Genomic DNA, 17,378 nt, shown 5'->3' with positions numbered 1-17,378 from the left:
AGAAGAGAATGGGCAACTTCTATAAAAAAGTGGAATATTCAAGGATAATGCAATTGAGATTTGAGCACCAGAGGGTTTGAAAGCTCAGGAAAATGTATACAGTATACTGGAACATGAAATTAAAGAGACTGATTGGCCAGGAGGAAACTGAACCAAAAGTTGCTTGGGACAGAGCCTGTGGTTGGAAATCTAGCCCAGGAAGATCAGCTTATGCAAGGATGTTGGCTTTTGAGGAAAGGAAAGCAGTGTAGCATATTCCTAGATCTCCCTTCTTCCCCATACCACAGGCTCCTCCTCATCTTGTCCTCTGAGTTCTCAGGAAAAAGAGACAGGAGACCTTCACTCTTTCCTTACCCTATTGTTACCAAGGAGGAAAATTCAAGCCATCCAGGGCGAAAAACCTAGAGGATGGACAGGAGGGTCAAATCTGTGTGTGCACACCTAGCTGGTCTCCTGCTCAAGTCCATCTTAATAAATGTTGGCCATGATTTATCTTTCCTTTTGAATAATCAGTGTGTATTCCTGGTTTGGATTTTTGCAAGATAAAGGATGGTTGATCTCTCAGCCTAAGAGTCAAAGAGCAGAGAATTCCTATTTGATCTTTTGACCTTGCTTTGTTGTCCAAGATGAAATTGTGTTGACAGGAAAGCTACGATCATGGGCTGGCAAAGCTGTACCTTCACCCCAGCCTCATGCTCAGAAGGACCCTGTGCTTGATTACAGGCTCTGCTGTCGCTGTCTTGAAATCTTAATAATTTTATCTTGGAAGGGGTGTTTTGTAAGTGGCATCCAATGAGACAATGGAGAATATATGTGAGCAGAGGTTTCCTCCATCCCTTGTCACCTCAAACGGTATCAAATTTGTGGCCCATGATGTACGGAATTCAGAGAGACTGAAGGAGAGTACAAGGTAAGCAAGATATGTTGCTAGAATGTGTACGTGTCAAAAAGTAAAATAAAAACAGTAAGCTACGTACGCATATGTGAGTGATGAAATATTCATTATGTAATTCGGTGCATACTGGTCAAATGCTCTTATACTTGCACTGAAAGCTGGCATTGCACAATATAAAGATGAATGGTAGAATTCATGCTAATAGTTTAAATTTTTTATGTTTTCTTTACCTAGAATGACATTAAATAGCAAATAACAACACGACCAGTGGAGACAGAGAGTCTGTAGAAGAAAGGGAAAAAGCTTTATACTTTATGCCTTTAATGACACTTTTTTCCTGATTTTTGAACGAGGCTCTTCGTGTTTATTTTGCACTGGATCTGCCCAGTAGCAGCCCTAGTTGACAACTTGCACGTGCCCGAGAGCGAGAGGGTTTCTGAGGCATCCCCCTTTCTTTTTTTTTTCTTTTTTTTTTTTGCTATACGTGGGCCTCTCACTGTTGTGGCCTCTCCCGTTGCGGAGCACAGGCTACGGACGCGCAGGCCCAGCGGCCATGGCTCACGGGCCTAGCTGCTCCGCGGCATGTGGGATCTTCCCGGACCGGGGCACGAACCCGTGTCCCCTACATCGGCAGGCGGACTCTCAACCACTGCGCCACCAGGGAAGCCCCCCCCTTTCTTGTTTGAGTTCACTCCCATGTGTCCTGAGTCACACTCAGCCCAGGGAACTCCTGGTGTGTTTGGGAAAGCAAGACCAATTATCCTCCCACTGCTTTGAAGCAACTGGATCCATCATACCTGTTACTTCATTCCCTACACCTCCCTCACCTTGGCTGGACTAAATCACCTTCCTCTGTATTCCGGGAGTCCTCAGTGAGCTTCACTACATCACTTCTTATTCGACGTTGGCTTGGTTCCTGCATTTTCCCTTCCTCACTGGACCATTAGTAGCTCTTGGATGATGAAGTCGAGGAACTGGTGTCATTCATCTTGTCACGTCCAGACCCTGAACATGGGGCCTTGCAGATGGCAGCCGATCACCGACATCAGTAAACTAATTTACATCTCGTCCTCCCAATGCCCACCTGCTCACCCACCTGCATGCACTTCCCCCAACATACATAATAAAATCTATTCTCCCTTAGTCCCTAATTGTAGAGGAGAGAACTATATTCTTGTCTTTTCCGTATTCTGTTGAACTAAATACAAGGGCAAATAATTTGATTCTACCTAAGAAACATGTCCTAGCAACAAACAACAAACCCCTTCTTCCTTCCCATGACACTTCTCAGTCTATCATGCCACTTATGTCAGAGGGAAATGGAAGACATAAATGACAGTATAGACTTCTACAGACCAGATTCCTAGATTGGCTTCTAGCAAATGCCTCTAGCCAAAGCACTCAAGTTTTCTGAGCCTCAGTTTCCTCCTTGTGTTAAATACATGTGATAATACTACCCCGCAGAGAGCGCATGGCGTTTCTATAATATTAGCCAATATTTTTTAGATTCATAATGAGTAACTGATATGTATTGCTATTCCTGTCTTCAAGGAGTTTATTAGTTTCCAAATCAGTGTTGCATCCTTTGACTGTCTAGTTAAGAGCACATAAAGACTAGAGAAGGCTGTTCCTTGAAGCGGCTAAGCGCTATGACTATCCACCTTGTTTCTCTTATTGAGAAGATTTCATGGAAGAGCTGGAGCCTGAAATAAGTAGTTCTAGTCTATGATGAGAAGTAAAGGGTGGACATTCAAGGCTGGGAGGAAGATGTAGGCAAAGTATGCACATGACAGTGTTCTTATTCACAGTTAAACCAATCTATGTGCGTAGAGTGGGCGGTGGGCAAAAGGGTGGGTAACCCAAGAGCATTTTGTGTTGGATGCTGGCCTAGACTGCTCCAGGCTCCTATTGCTTTGAAGCTGTACGAATCAGTCACTCCTAAGTCACTCCTAAGCCTTGGCCAATGACTACTGCTCAATGTGCATATGAGTCAATAGAGAAATTGGCATATATTTACTTAGAATCTGTGGTCTGCATCTGAACATAGGATATTTATAGGTAGGGACTGCATTTTCTTATTTATTGCATTTTTAAAAAATTCTATGTTTCCCTTCTAACAGGCCAAGAGCTGCTTGCCTGATTACATCAAGGAGTGGTAAGCATCAGCGTCCAGCAGCGCTCCTGAGACCCTGATGGCCAGGTACTCACTGTCTCTTAAAATTCTACTTCTCAGAGGAAGGCATTTCGGGGAAGAATCCTTTATTCCTCAATATTTAGTGAGCATCTACTTTGAGGCAGAAGGATCATAAGTCCATGTCCTGCCCTTAAGAAAACTCAGTCTTTCATAGAATATCAGCCCAAGGTACCAATTTACAGTTCTTTCCTCCTCTAAGGGGAGGATGGGCTTCTTACACTCAGCCTTTGGATTCATGTTGCAAACTGTGTGAAATTAATATTTTAAGCTGTGTGTGTGTGTGTGTGTGTGTGTGTGTGTGTGTGTGTTCATGAGAGCTGATGAGAGAAGAAGGAGCAGAGATTGGGAAGAGATAAGGTGACAGTGACCGTTAATGAGTCAGCAGCTGGTGGTGGCAATACCTTCAAGAACTGGGTACAGAAGCAGATGCTATTTTTAGGTTACACTTTCTTTTATTGCCAACTCTTTGCAGAAAAGCATCCATTTTTCTTCACGAACCGTGGGCCTTCTTTTCAGGCTTTTGTCTTCCTTATCTGTAAGTCATCTCTGGAACAACAAATATTTAAGACTCATCTCAAAATGTTTTCCAAGATCTCACTTCGCTGTGATTGGTCTGCTCCTTATTTTATCAGTTATTTATTTGGTTTTCTTTCTTAGCCCTCTCCAGGACAGCTCTAAGAAGGACAGAGTATTCCTGAAGGCCTTTTTTGGCCATATGAAGAGAAACTTCTTGACAGACTCTGTTCTGTGTACACTCACCATTCCTATAATGGAATGCCAGCTATGTTGCCTGGAGCGACCTGACACATGCAACAATATGCGTATTCACTGGAATATGAAACAGTTCTACAGCCCAGGCTTTGTGGTCTCTTGATCCCAAGAACTTAGAGTCTACCTCCATCCCTCTCCCCACACCACCCTCTACTCCCGGAAAACGCATTTGATAGCGCATTTTGTGGCAAGATTTATGACAATTATCGCCCAAATCCGTAATTAGCAAGTGGTAACAGATAAGCAGATACATCCACTTATAGTGACATCTCTGACAGATTGACATTCCCCCCCCTCCCCCGCCAACCCCTTGAAAAACACCTGAAGGCTTCTCCTTTTCAATGTGACCCTGCTCAAACACAGGGCCGGCAAGCCTCGTCTCGTGCTCGTGGAGGGGGGAGGGGGCTATAAAAGCGACATGTTCTCACAAGCATGGCAGAGCCCATGCATAAACCATTTGGCTTTGCAATTAAAAACAGGTTTGGCTTCCCTCTGCATCAATAAGGCAACGTCAAAGCAACATTCATCCCGAAAACGTTCCCTTGTGAATTCAAATGAACTGTGAGTCTTGGGTTTCTCTTTGTTTTCATGTGCATGCCTTGAGAGTGAACTTTTGGGAGGGTTCGGTGTGTTTTGGTCCGGGGCGATGAGTGGATATGTATGCGTTGAATCACTGCTACCAGATTGGTCTCGGTGACACTTTCCATTTTGTGTCCTTGTCTACGACGTGGTTCGCATTTCGGATTCATTCCGTCAGGCTTATGACTACAGGTTAATTAGTTCTCCAAGTCCGACCCTTTCGCCTTGGGAAACGATCGCTTATTCTAAAGATCTGCCTGAGGAATTGACTCTCACAGACTGGACCTGAGTTTCAAAGATACTGAAAAATATAAATAGGTTTACTGCTAGGAAGGGTAGTAAAGTTGGCTACAATGATGCCAAATTATATCTTTATCGTTGTCTTTCTCGTAGGATGCATTAAACTATTAGATCCCACGATGTTGGGAGAAATAACTGCTTTGCAGCTAAAATCCTTCCCCTCACCGTACAACGAAGAGCTTAGAAGGATCCTATGAAAGTCAATCCCAGCTGCAGTGAAATCACCCAATTTCTACAAGGTAGTTTGATTCAATTTTCCTTTTTGTCATTCTTTTCCCCGTTCGATTGAATGGAAAGAAATAGTGTCCTTATTTCAATGTTAACTGTTAAAAGGTAAGTTCCAAAGTTCTGCCACAGAAGAAATTGAAGAATAGTCAGACCCGAATCACTAGTCATGAGGCGAAAACTGTCAGAGTCCAGGCCACACTGACATGAAGAGGTCTTCGCAATAGAACAGGTCACCAGCACTCAGGCCCATCCCCTGATGTACAAGGAAAGTTCTGTAAAAGGTCACGTATTAGGAATGTCAATTTTTCAATAATAATGGTGATGAGCAGTATTAATTAAAAGAGGAACAGACAAAAAAGAAAAATTCATCTCAGTGCGGTATCCTGGATCTAAAAGTCATCATAGAAGGATTCTGTCCCTATTTAATTTTAAAAAGTCTCACCAAACCTCACGTAAGAAATTTTACTTTATTCATGTTTCTTTGGATGAAATGATCTTATCTCACACTATTCCCCCAAAAGTTGTTCAAAAGAGAGTAATTACTAAAATATAGATTGACTTTTTATTGCATCATTTCAAATCCGTAACTTGAGGCAAATATAAAACAGTTTTTACAATGTGTGAAGTAAAAATATTATCAGCACGAAGTAAATAAATATATACTAATTTACATGACAGCACGTGTAGTAGCACTGAAAAATTCAAAAGTTTGTTTAACCTGTTTTGTCATATATTGTACCTTTATATAAGAATATGGATGCAGGCACATAATTTGATATTTCTCAAAAATATATGTCTTGCTTGCTTTTGATCTGTGCAGTCAGAGAAAGTACATTTTTCTAAATATGAATTTTTATTTTTGCCTTGATAAAGGAAATCAGTTCCCTCAGTTAACAAGTTATTAAGCATAAATAAACATTTTCCGTTTTCATTCATTCTAGGTATTGGGTATTTTTCAGTGACTTGGTCTCCCATTTGCTGGACTATGTGTTTTATAACCTTATACAGAAAAGGCAAAGCGGAAGGAACAACTTTAAGTTCAGTTCCACGAGGGCAGAAAGAAATTCAACTCTAAATGTCACAAAGTAGCACTACGGTTTTGTTTTAAAAACTCATACACATAAAAATAAAGTAAAAATATATATGCATGATAAAAATAATTTAGCAGATCTTTATGTAACTTGAGTCTTCCCCTCCCTTTGTCAAAATATGGCTTCTTATTGAAAACATTGTTTAATGAGCAAGGAACCAATTAATTTAAATATTGATTGGAGGGGGGAGAAAGTCTATGCTTTTTATAAGCTTATAAAGCTTATAAAACAGAAGCTACTTTACATGAGTCTATTCTTTATTAATTCGGCCTTAATAGCTTTATTTCCTACGGTTATGTATCTGAAGTGTCGTCAAAGAGAAAAAGGTACAAAGGGGGTTATTAGGTCTTTAAACTCAACTTTTCAAATGCCCAGTAAATGATGCAATTAAGCGATTAGCGGATGTTTTGAGTTAGAGAAGGGTTAAATAATGACATATTCGGAACTCATTTGGAACTGTGATAATTAGTTTTTGCGAGAGCTCCAGCAGGCCAAAGGTAAGGGATTGCTTCTAGAAGTGGGTTGAAGAATCAGAAAGTTATTAATGAAAAGTCTTAGATCTTAATCACGAGCTTACATTTCAGTAAATTAAACACCCTCCACGCAAAGAAAAGATGTATACAAATCATTATATCATTATACTAATTTGTCATGCGCCTGCACAGAAAAATCCCAGTGCCCAATTTATTCTCAGCAACTAGAATTCCATAGTCATTTCTAAAAAGTTTTGCAAAGTTTGTTGTTGTTTCATTTTGGTTTTTGAAGTCATGCAATCCTTCTTATGACTTGGAGAATTTACTTTCCCAGGTTTACCATAAACCGTATCTCTGACGAGGCTTTCTGTATGGAAACAAAATGACATTAAAGCACCTGCATGTTGGAACCACATTACTTCGACAACTTATATAACCCCAAACAGGAAGAGACAGGCAAGGCCTCCTGTTTTCTCCCTGTGGTTTAGAGCCAGGAAAAAAGTGAAACGCTGTCTCTCCTCTTTGCATCTTTGGTTACACATCTCCTGCAAAAACATGGCTGAGAGCACAGACTTCGAACATGGGTGTGTTTTGGAAGTCGCTAGTAAAAATGATTTTAAAACACGCAGACACTGACAAGCTCTGAGAAAATGCTTATTAAAGACTCATAAAATTGTGAAAATTGAGAAGAAAACAGCCAGTCAACTTTTTCTGTGCGCTTTAAGGAAGTCGGTTTAATCTCCTCTCCACGTGGGCTTGGCTGTGGTGAACTTAGGCAGGAAAAACAAGCTTGGCCACGATTTCACAATAGAGGGCTAAGGAGAGAGAAACAGCAGCTCAGTATAGGTCACCCAGGAAGGCAGAGCCATTTCTATTCTTCACCATAGTAATTCTAGATTTTCACAAGGGATTAAAAATTATGCAAACAAATCTCCCAGTGTCCATGCTTTTGATGATAAACTGAGCATAATAGTATCAAATAAAATTTAAAATCACCATTGAGTCTGTTTCTGCCAAGATGTCTGGACCGCGAGGCAAATGACTGAGGGAATTTGGTCATTTTAACATCCAGTCTGGGACTGTTTCGACTATAGTAACTGTAGGCAGAATCAAAGTTGTGTGGTTGTATAGTTCCTGATGCTGTCAGTGGATATCCTTCCAAGAACTTATGGTTTTGCAAAGATCAAAAGGAAAGAATTTTTTCCCCAATTTTATGACACGTGTAGAATGTTTAATTTTTTTATTTAAAAATTATTTTAAGCTAACTCAATTAATCAGCTAAATTCTGTGTGACTGTCTCATTTCTGAGGATGTAAGGACTCTGGTCTTTGCTCAGTAGCACTGTTTTCAAACCTGCTTAAGCCTAAGAACCTCCTAGGATGCTTTTTAAAAATATATATTCCTGAGCACTGCCCTTAGACCTATGGAATCAAAATCTCTAAAGAAAACTCCTAAGCATTTATGCCTATAAAAAATAGGCATTTTTTAAGGTTTCCCAGGTGATGCTTATGTTGGGCAAGTTTGGGAAACCCAGCTTAATTTCAATAGATTTCATATTGAAAAACAAAATGTCCAAGAAGAATAGAGAGAGGAATCTGTACCATAGCACCCCCAAAACACGGTGATCCCTCTCCTTAGAAACCTTCTGAGGTCTGGTGTATAGGTTTAGACAACCAGTAGTTGGCGTCCAATTTGAATATACTCAAACATACATACAGCAATATTTTAAAAAATTATCTCAAAAGCTTTAGGGAGGTAGATAGGATCAAAATTTTCAAACGTAGCAGTCAAAAAATTGTTCAATAATGTGAAATGAAAGAGAAAAATTATTCAACACCTAACGGTATCTAATTATCCAGGAGCTCCTCAGCATTTTCTTAGAATCCATCCCAATGCAGTGAATTCAATATGTCATAAAGATGTGAACCTAAGAAGACTATGTCTTTGTGCAGATATCCGGGTAGACATGCAAGAATACAACTTCTAAAGGTAAAAGCGGGTAACTTACTTTGAGTAAGATGGATTCGTGCAGTCACAAAAACATAGTGCTTTCTCTTCTTCTGTGCTGAAAATAATATTCATTTTGAAGCCACAAAATGTCAATAAATATAGTAACATGAAAGTTACGTTAGTTTTACCTTTTGATTGAGAAAACTGCACCCAACTTCCCCACACACCTCAATGGTTAATAACTCTGAGTTTTTATAGAGAATATGAAGTCATCCAGGCCGCCTATGTACTAGTTTAAAAAACAAACAAGTGGGGGGAAAAAAAGCGTTAGTTCAGTTGAGCCAGTTGATTCAAACTCTGTGTAATACAGGCTCCTCTACTGTAATAGAGGAGGTTTATTCCCATCCCCTGTCTCCACCAGGTACACCTAAAGTTGAAGTAGTGGGGTGGAGATAAACAAGCTTTTAACACGTCATGCAATTACTATTCTAAATATTTTTCCCAGCGTATTCTTCTGAATAAGTTGCTACTACCACTAATCATCATACAACTCTGTTTTCTGCACCAAAAAGATAATAATATTAAATAAATCAGTGACTTCATATCACCTTATTACGAAGAAAGAAATTGAGGCACAGTTGGCCGACTTGCACATGCCCACGGGTGCTGGAAAAGGTTGTATAGGATCAGTGAGGCTGGTGGATAGCCCGGAAAGACCCAGTAGCCATCAGGGAGAGAAGAGCAATGACTATAATTATTAGTTTTATCTGTATATCCAATTAAATAATTGTCATTTCCATAAAACTGCACAAGTGAAAAGCCATAATGAATAATTTAATGCGAAAGTAACAAAATGAAATTTCCACCTCCAGAAATTTTAGTGACTTTGACTGCAGTGGCAATCGGTACCACAGATCTTTGCTTGCCCTTTCACTTAGCTTAAATGCCTCTAGGGGATCCTAATAGCTAGATGATATGTTTGCTTTGGAATCAGATACCTGGAACGGTTAGCAGATGACCTGAACACTCAGTGATAAATTCAACCTTGTCTGTTTGCTTATTCGTTAGCTCTGTGTTTGATTGAACATTCCCACTCAAAGATTGGCTTTAAAATTAAAAGCTAGAGTCTGGAAAATTGTCCGGATGGTGTGCATAGGTTGAAGTCAAGGGTAGTATCTTAATTCTGTTTCCAAAAAGAGATAAAAAGAAGCTGTAGTTGCCTCTCTAGCTTTTTTCTTTCCCTCTAGACAGAAAGAATACTTGAAGACCTCCAGAGAGCCTCAGTGTGAGAATAAGGTTTAACCCTCCAGCTATGTCTGCCTCTGTCTCATTTCCCCGGATTCGGCTGCAGGAGAGTGGGAAGCAGGTCAGACAGGAGCCCAAGGAGCTTAGTCTTCATCTGCTCACACTTCCCGATCCCCACCCCAACCAGGCCACTGGTGTGAGCCAGGCAATGTTGTAAAAGCCAGCGAGAATTTATAGGCAAGAACGTAATTTCTCCTGGACTCCCAAGTAAAACAAACTGGGAATTGCTCCGACTGTAAACAGTGCTGTCTACGGAGACATCACATCACTAGGACGAGAGAAGTTTGACTCAAACGGGGGACCCAGCATCTCACACCACTAGGAGAGAGGAGGGTTGAATCAGACTCAGCATCTCATCCTCCTTTTGTGGAGAACAGAAAAGTCCAGTAAGTGGCAACCATGCAGCCCCCAGAAAAGAACTCCATCCTGAGTTCAAACCCACACAAAAAAGGTCTAAATGTACCATCACTCAAGCATCAAACCCCATTGAGGACTGATCATTGTATGTAGGTGATTGCCAGGAGTACAAAAATCAGTATAAGGTACCACCCATCCTTCAAGGTGTTTAAAATCTCCATGAGCAGATGAGATTTCAAATGAGACTTTGAGAAAGACTCACCAAAAAAAGTGACACATGAAAGGTCTACAATTTAAGTGTAACTAAAATGATAAGTACATCCTGCAGGATTCTGAGAAAAGTGAGATCACAGGCTCCTGAGATCGCTGGGAAAGAAAGAAATCATAGCTTGTGAGCATTTGAAGATCTGAAGGACTTTGGAGGTGGGACAATAATTATTTCTGATGTTAAGAATTTACCCAGCATCTTATTGCTCCTGACTCTCCTTAATTCATTTAAAATACTCTCTAACCAATGAAAAGCTTTCGAGATGAGGTCATCACCATAGAGGAAGTGGCAACAGAAACAAACATTAAAAGGTGTTTATTTTTCCTTTTGTTGGGTTTTTAATTTGTTTAGTTTGATTTACTCCTTTCCTGTAAAAATGTTTGGGGATGAATTTGCTGACTTCTATCTGAAGCATAAGGCGGGGGTGTTTAAGAAATCTCTGAGCACACTGAATAATTATGCTCTGTTTTTCTTTGTATACCATTCCCATATTACCGTAATGGTAGTTCTAACAAGTCAGTGCAGATTCGCAAAAACAAAGCTAATGAAGAAGTGAAGACTACATTCGACCTGTCATTTTTTTTTAAACTTCCTTTGTTATGTCTAGCCATTTTAGCCCAAACTTTCTGCACAATTCGACGCTTGTTATAACACTGATTTAATGTGTTCCGACAATTTATCCACCATACGTTTTTCACAATTCGGTGCTGACAGGAATGTCTCTTTAATCCTGCAGCAGATAGAAACCTATGCTTTTGGAGCTGCCTACAATGCATGGGTTACCAAGGTCGTTTCTGCGGCCTTCACCAATGCAGGAGAGCAGACTTCCCATGATAAAAACAGTAACAAGAGAAGGGACAAGGAGGGACAAAGCAGTGAAGGATGGAGAGAGAAAGAGAGGGTGAGGGAGAGGGCGGGAAGGAGGAAGGAAAGAAAAAGAGAGAAAGAGAGAGAGAGAAAAGAACAATAAGCACGTATTGTTTCAGAGCTCTATCTTGGCTTGTCCCAGAGCTCTTTCCCTTCACTGAAATAATAGTGCAATAAAGTTAGAACACCAGTTACTTCACAAGCTTCCCACGCACACAACCTTGCCACTCAAATGCCTTGCTCATTTTTCTTGTTACATTATGATGGTCGGTCTCTGAGTTAAGTCTCCATTTGACTAACCTATTGCCATAGGCTACTAGTTGGTCAACCTCCATCCCACTGAACAAAAGCAATGAAATGGCCCTGACCACTCCGGTGGCTTTCACTGCTCTCCCAGGCTCCGCCAGACAAGCCAGCTGATTGGCTCTCTGAGACTGAGGGGCCCTCTAGGACCATGAACGCTTTTTCTTTAGTCCTTGGATAATGAAAGTGCTGCTTGAGATATGTTCTCAATTTAGCATTCCATCTCTTAAGACATGTATGAAAATATATGTTATTTTTTTCCTTCTTCACATTTAAATTTGGAAGCAGGACATTCCAGTAACTTGTAAAGAAATGAGGAACCAAAACTGTGCCTGAAAATAAAAATAGTAATAATTGACCTTAATATTTTGCTTACTACATGTCAAGCACAGTTCTGAGAATCTCGCCCAGATGGACTTGTCATAAATCCATAAGCTGGGTGCTATAATTACTCCCATTTTATAGAACAGTACATTAAGGCACAGAAAGGTTTATTGTTTTGCCCAAGGTCACACAGCAGGTAAGTGGCAAAGTCAGAATTGGGATCCAGGCAGCTTGATTCCAGCTCTACATTCTTAATTCCTATTGTTCCACTGAAAACAATACAGGAGCATTGCTTAATAAAGTCCCATTCAGTCAACACACTTGTAAAATCTGGTCCAGGTAAAAACTGTAAATACAAAGAGTTATGGAAAAGGTGGCAGATTGAGTTGAGGAGTGATTTCCCAAAATCCATAATTAAAGTCTGCGAATCTAAATTCATGGATCGAATTTTGTACATCTGAAGCCACCTATGAATAACTATGCTATATATCCAAGAAGTATGGAGAGCCCCAGTTTCCTCATCCACGTCATGGAAATAGCTACCCTGCCTTGTAGGGTTGTTGTGAGGATTAAGATAATGGTGTAAAACTCCTGGCACAGAGGCCGATACAGGATAGATGATGGATAAGGGGAAGCTACTATTTATAACTGTTATTGGGTATTTTCCCTGTCTTCCTTACTATCAGATCTATCTTGCCCTTAGATATCTACTCTCACTTCAGAAAGGAAATCCAAGTTCCCACTCACCCATCAAAACAAACCACGATGCTATGACATGATACCTTGAACAGAACTCCAGATGAGAAATAGCAAATGCATAAACTAATACTCCCTGGACGTAATCATCAGCTTTCAAAGGAAGTATTTATGGGTGATGGTGAAAGTTGTTTTAGAAAGATCTGTTAGAGCAGATACAAAGATGGAAACTCGGATAGGCACGCTCATTGAAAGAAGAAAGTTACAGCCATGTAGCTATAATTAGATAAGGCCCATCCAAATACATTTACGATTCAGTAACCTAAGTCCGTGTGTCTTGAGAACGTTGAGAGCACATTTTACTGTGTATTCTTCCTCTCATCCTCTCTCCCCTCCCGCGCACCGCCCCCCCCCCCCCCCCCCCCCCCCCCCCCCCCCCCCCGTCAGAGAAGGAATGTGGTTACAAGATTTGCATAGACAGAAGCTGGGGGTAGGGCAACCGCTCACTCTCCAGGTGTTTGTCTCATTGCTCTGGCCCTAGTTTCTCTGTGCTGCTCCTGAAACAAAGCTGGAGTTCTGCTCTCCATGACCACAGAGGTCACTGGCTTCCAGGAGCAATCCTAGAGGCTGGTATTTCTCATACCATGGTATGGAGAATGCAAATGGTAAAGGGTTACACCTGACCTAATTCATACATCCTGATTTCTGACTACTACTACCATTTCTAACACTGAGAGCAATGAGTTTCACTGAGTAGTTGTGACCAACATAGAATTAATAGGTAGGGCATACACATGTGTGTCTTTGTCTTTATTTGTGTATTTGTTTGTCTAAATTTGTATGTGTCTGTATATGCATGTGTCCAAATATATGTGTCCATCTGTAGGTATGTCAGTGTCTGTCAGAGGATGTATCTATCTGAGGATGTGTCTGTCTATACCTATAGGTCTGTGTAGCTCTTCATAAGTTGTGTCTGTATGTGTCCATGTATGTGGCACAATGTGACTCTGTCCGTGTCTGTATGTTTGTGTGTTGGCATGCTTGAACGGATCTGTGTGTCTGTACATGCATGCGTGTCTGTGGGGCATGCATAGGAGTTATAAGGAAATGAACACAAACGCATTCTAGAAGGCAATGTTTCCTTTTAAGGAACCAGCCCCTGATGCACATTTGAACCGTGTGTTGGGTGCAAATGTCACCTGAACAAGGTAGAAAAAGAGGGGAAAGAAGAGTAAATGGGCCACAAATGAAACAACCAAGGACCGGTTCTCTAATGCTCCTGTGACTGTGCGTGATCTAGACTACTACCAGCCACACTGAATCGACCACTTTTTTGCAAACTTTTGAAGTGATGGGCAAAAGAGAGCATATCACTGGGGCCACAGGAGTTTCCATTTAAGAAAGGCAATATACTCCAGCAGGACAGAAGAAAATCTTTCCATCTCCCTCCTATAACATATAATATATGACAGCCCATAAGCCCCAAAAAAGAACTATATGCATTAATTCACTAGGTGATTTCAATAGATGTTTCACTGACCTTTTTATCCCCGAAGCTGGTATGGTTTGCTTAATCAGACTAACATTTTCTAATACAAACAATGATATTTGAGACCAGAAATATCAAACACGAGTCCTGCATACATCCTAAAACTGACCAAAGAAATATTCTACTGGAAACCCTGGCAAAATTTTAACACTATTAAATGAAAAGTAAATGCACAATGCAAATGCAAAATATTGATTTGACAGAATGACACCTTGCAGAGTTGCTAACTTAAGTGTAATTTTCTTCAAGAGTGGTAACCATCCTATGCAATAAGGATCTTCCAAGCTATGAATAAAAGCTCCTAAAGAAATGTGAATGGTGGTTAACTGCCATTTACTCTGACAAATAAGCTTTAACCTGGCACAATAAGCCTGATGACACATATGACACCGCTGACCATCTCGGAGGAGGAAGACGACCCTGAATACTGCCTTTCGTTTTGGGAATGTGATCAAAGAAATAAGGTGACATCTTGAGAGACTTCTGATCAAGCTCTGGGAAAGACTGGAAGAGTTTAAGTAGCTGCTGATTGACTTTGGGTTGGAAAGAACTTCTTAAAAAATATTTGAATTTACTAGCTTGATGAAAACTTTTACAGGCTGATTTTGGTCCCTCGTGAAACTGATACTCAGGGTGGTTTCTCCAGTTTTGTTTTTTTTTTTTCTTCCAAAGTGTTCCCTAATCATTATCCTCAGGGTAATTCTGCCAAAGAGCAGAGTCCTAAACAGCCCAAATCCCTATCCCAGCCCTACACCCGCACTGAGAATTATCACAGGATGATATGAAGAGGGGATGAGGGAAAAGAAAGCAGTGATATGGAAAAGCACCCTGGAAAGATCTGTAAGCCAGCATGACCATGTGTGTGTGTGTGTGTGTGTGTGTGTGTGTGTCTGTGTGTGTGTGTGTGTGTGTGTAGTTACACGTAGTTACACTTGACTTAGATATCCGGGCACAGTGTACACACCCCGCGCTGATATCAGAAGACCCTAATCCTAATCTTTTCCCTTCGCTGATTTCCTGATTGAGCTCAGACCAGTCACTTCAAGTGTCCCCATCATCTCAAGGGCTCTTCTTGGCCAAGTTGCGTTGACTTGAATCCTTTCTCAATCACTTAATAGCTGTGTAACTTTGGGCAAGTTACTTAACCTTCTTACCTTTGTATTCTTATCTGGAAAAGGAGGATAATCATAGTTTCAGGTTCATAGGACTGTGGTGAAAGATAAGAATGTAAAATACTGTTTGGACCATAGGAAGTCCTCCGTAAATATGAACCATTGTTATTAGCTCTGATTCACTGTTTCCTCGTGTAGAACAGGAGAGGGTCAGAGGAGGTGACCTAATGAATTCTTTCAGTACATCCTCAGGAAAACCATCATTTAGGGTGCAGCTAATAACCCAGCCTCCCCAAATCTCTGTAGCTACAAAGAGTCCCCGTCAGAACTTATTTTCATCCACCCTGCTGCTGGTCAGTCACTTGGGCCTTATTGCTTTCTATTTTACATGCAGTTCTAACAACCATGTTTATCTGATTTCTCAAAGTACAGCAAGTTGGAAGCCCAAATTAGGAAGGAGAAAGAATATTGGCAGAAAAACACCTTGTATGCAAGGGTGATTGCAAACAATCTGACATCAGGAGTAAACCATTATATGGGGCTTCCCTGGTGGCGCAGTGGTTGGGAGTCCGCCAGCTGATGCAAGGGCCGCGGGTTCGTGCCCCGGTCCGGGAAGATCCCACATGCCGCGGAGCGGCTGGGCTCGTGAGCCATGGCCGCTGAGCCTGCGGGTCCGGAGCCTGTGCTCCGCAACGGGAGAGGCCACAGCAGTGAGAGGCCCGCGTACCGCAAAAAAAAAAAAAAAAAGTAAACCATTATGATCACAGAATGAAGTACACTAACGCCACCAAGATTTCAAGTCATTTAAAATGTTTGGATCACATTTAGTGAATGGTCAAGGTAGCCACCAATTTTAGAACTATTTCTAGCCAAATTATTAGCATTTTCCAGGCTTGGGGATGAGCAGTTTTCTGATCATTTTCCTTCTGGGCAGAAGGTCACTGGTTATCGTTGAAGCCTTGCCCCAGCTTTTCTGGCCCTCTTGCATCTCTCCTGGTCTGGCAGCTCCAGAACCACGGTGGAGGTGGTATGGCTGTCCAGAACTGTTTTTGTCTCCCAACGGGGAGTTGGACTAAGGGTGAGAGCGTTTGGGGCCAGGTGATCAGCACAAGCTTTCCTGTGAAGCCTGACTTCAAACTCCAGTCACATGTGCTTTCCTACATTTTCATCTACAGTAGTGATTTCTTCCCTTGGCTCTCACATCCTCTGGCTCTTTTTCCAACCAAGAAAGTAATGGGTTCAGAAATTAGGACTCAAGCAGACCTCAGTGAGGTTTCAATCCTGCCTCTGCCACCTGCCAGCTATGCAACTTTGGGCAAAACATTTTCACTTCTCTGCACATCTTCATCAAATCTATAAAATGTGAAGAATAATAAGAACCCCAGGGATGTTGAAGAGAATAAGTGAGGTCCTAGAGGCAGAGCACAGGACCTGGTACAGCTTGAGGTGCGTCAGCCATTCTGATGCCCGTTTCAACTGCATCTAGGACTTTAATGGCTCTTACTCAACCATAATTTATCACATCCCATTGGAGCATAATAGGTGAAGTATAGGTTTGGAGCCAGAGAGACCTGGATTGGAATCCCCTTCCCTCATCTGCCATCTGTGTGACCGTGGGTGGATTATGAAGGCTTTCCAAGGTTTGCCTCCCCTGCCCTGACCTGTATATTGGGGATACCACCACTTACCCACAAGATTTTTTGATGAGATTCAGATAACATATTTAATTATATTATCTTACTTCATAATGGCCCCAAAGCCCAAGAGTAGCAATGTTGGCAATTTGGATATGCCAAAGAGAAGCTGGAAAGTGTTTCCTTTAAGTGAAAAGATGAAAGCTCTCAATAAGGAAAGAAAAATATACACTGAGGTCAACCATAAGAATGAATCTTCTATCTGTGAAATTGTGAAAAGGGAAAGAGAAATTTCTGTTGGTTTTGCCATCCCATCCCAAACTGCAAAAGTTATGACCACAGGGCATGATGCGCTTAGTAAATAGGAAAAAGGCATTACATTTGTACACGAAGATATTTTGAGAGAGAGACCACATTTACATAATTTTATTACAGTGTGTTGTTATACTCGCTCTATTTTATTATGATACTGTTGTTCATGT

Source organism: Tursiops truncatus, chromosome 2, assembly GCF_011762595.2.
Source record: "Tursiops truncatus isolate mTurTru1 chromosome 2, mTurTru1.mat.Y, whole genome shotgun sequence".
In the NCBI taxonomy this organism is placed as follows: domain Eukaryota; kingdom Metazoa; phylum Chordata; class Mammalia; order Artiodactyla; family Delphinidae; genus Tursiops; species Tursiops truncatus.
The sequence above is the reverse complement of the archived record's forward strand: the minus strand, read 5'-3'. Positions refer to the sequence as shown.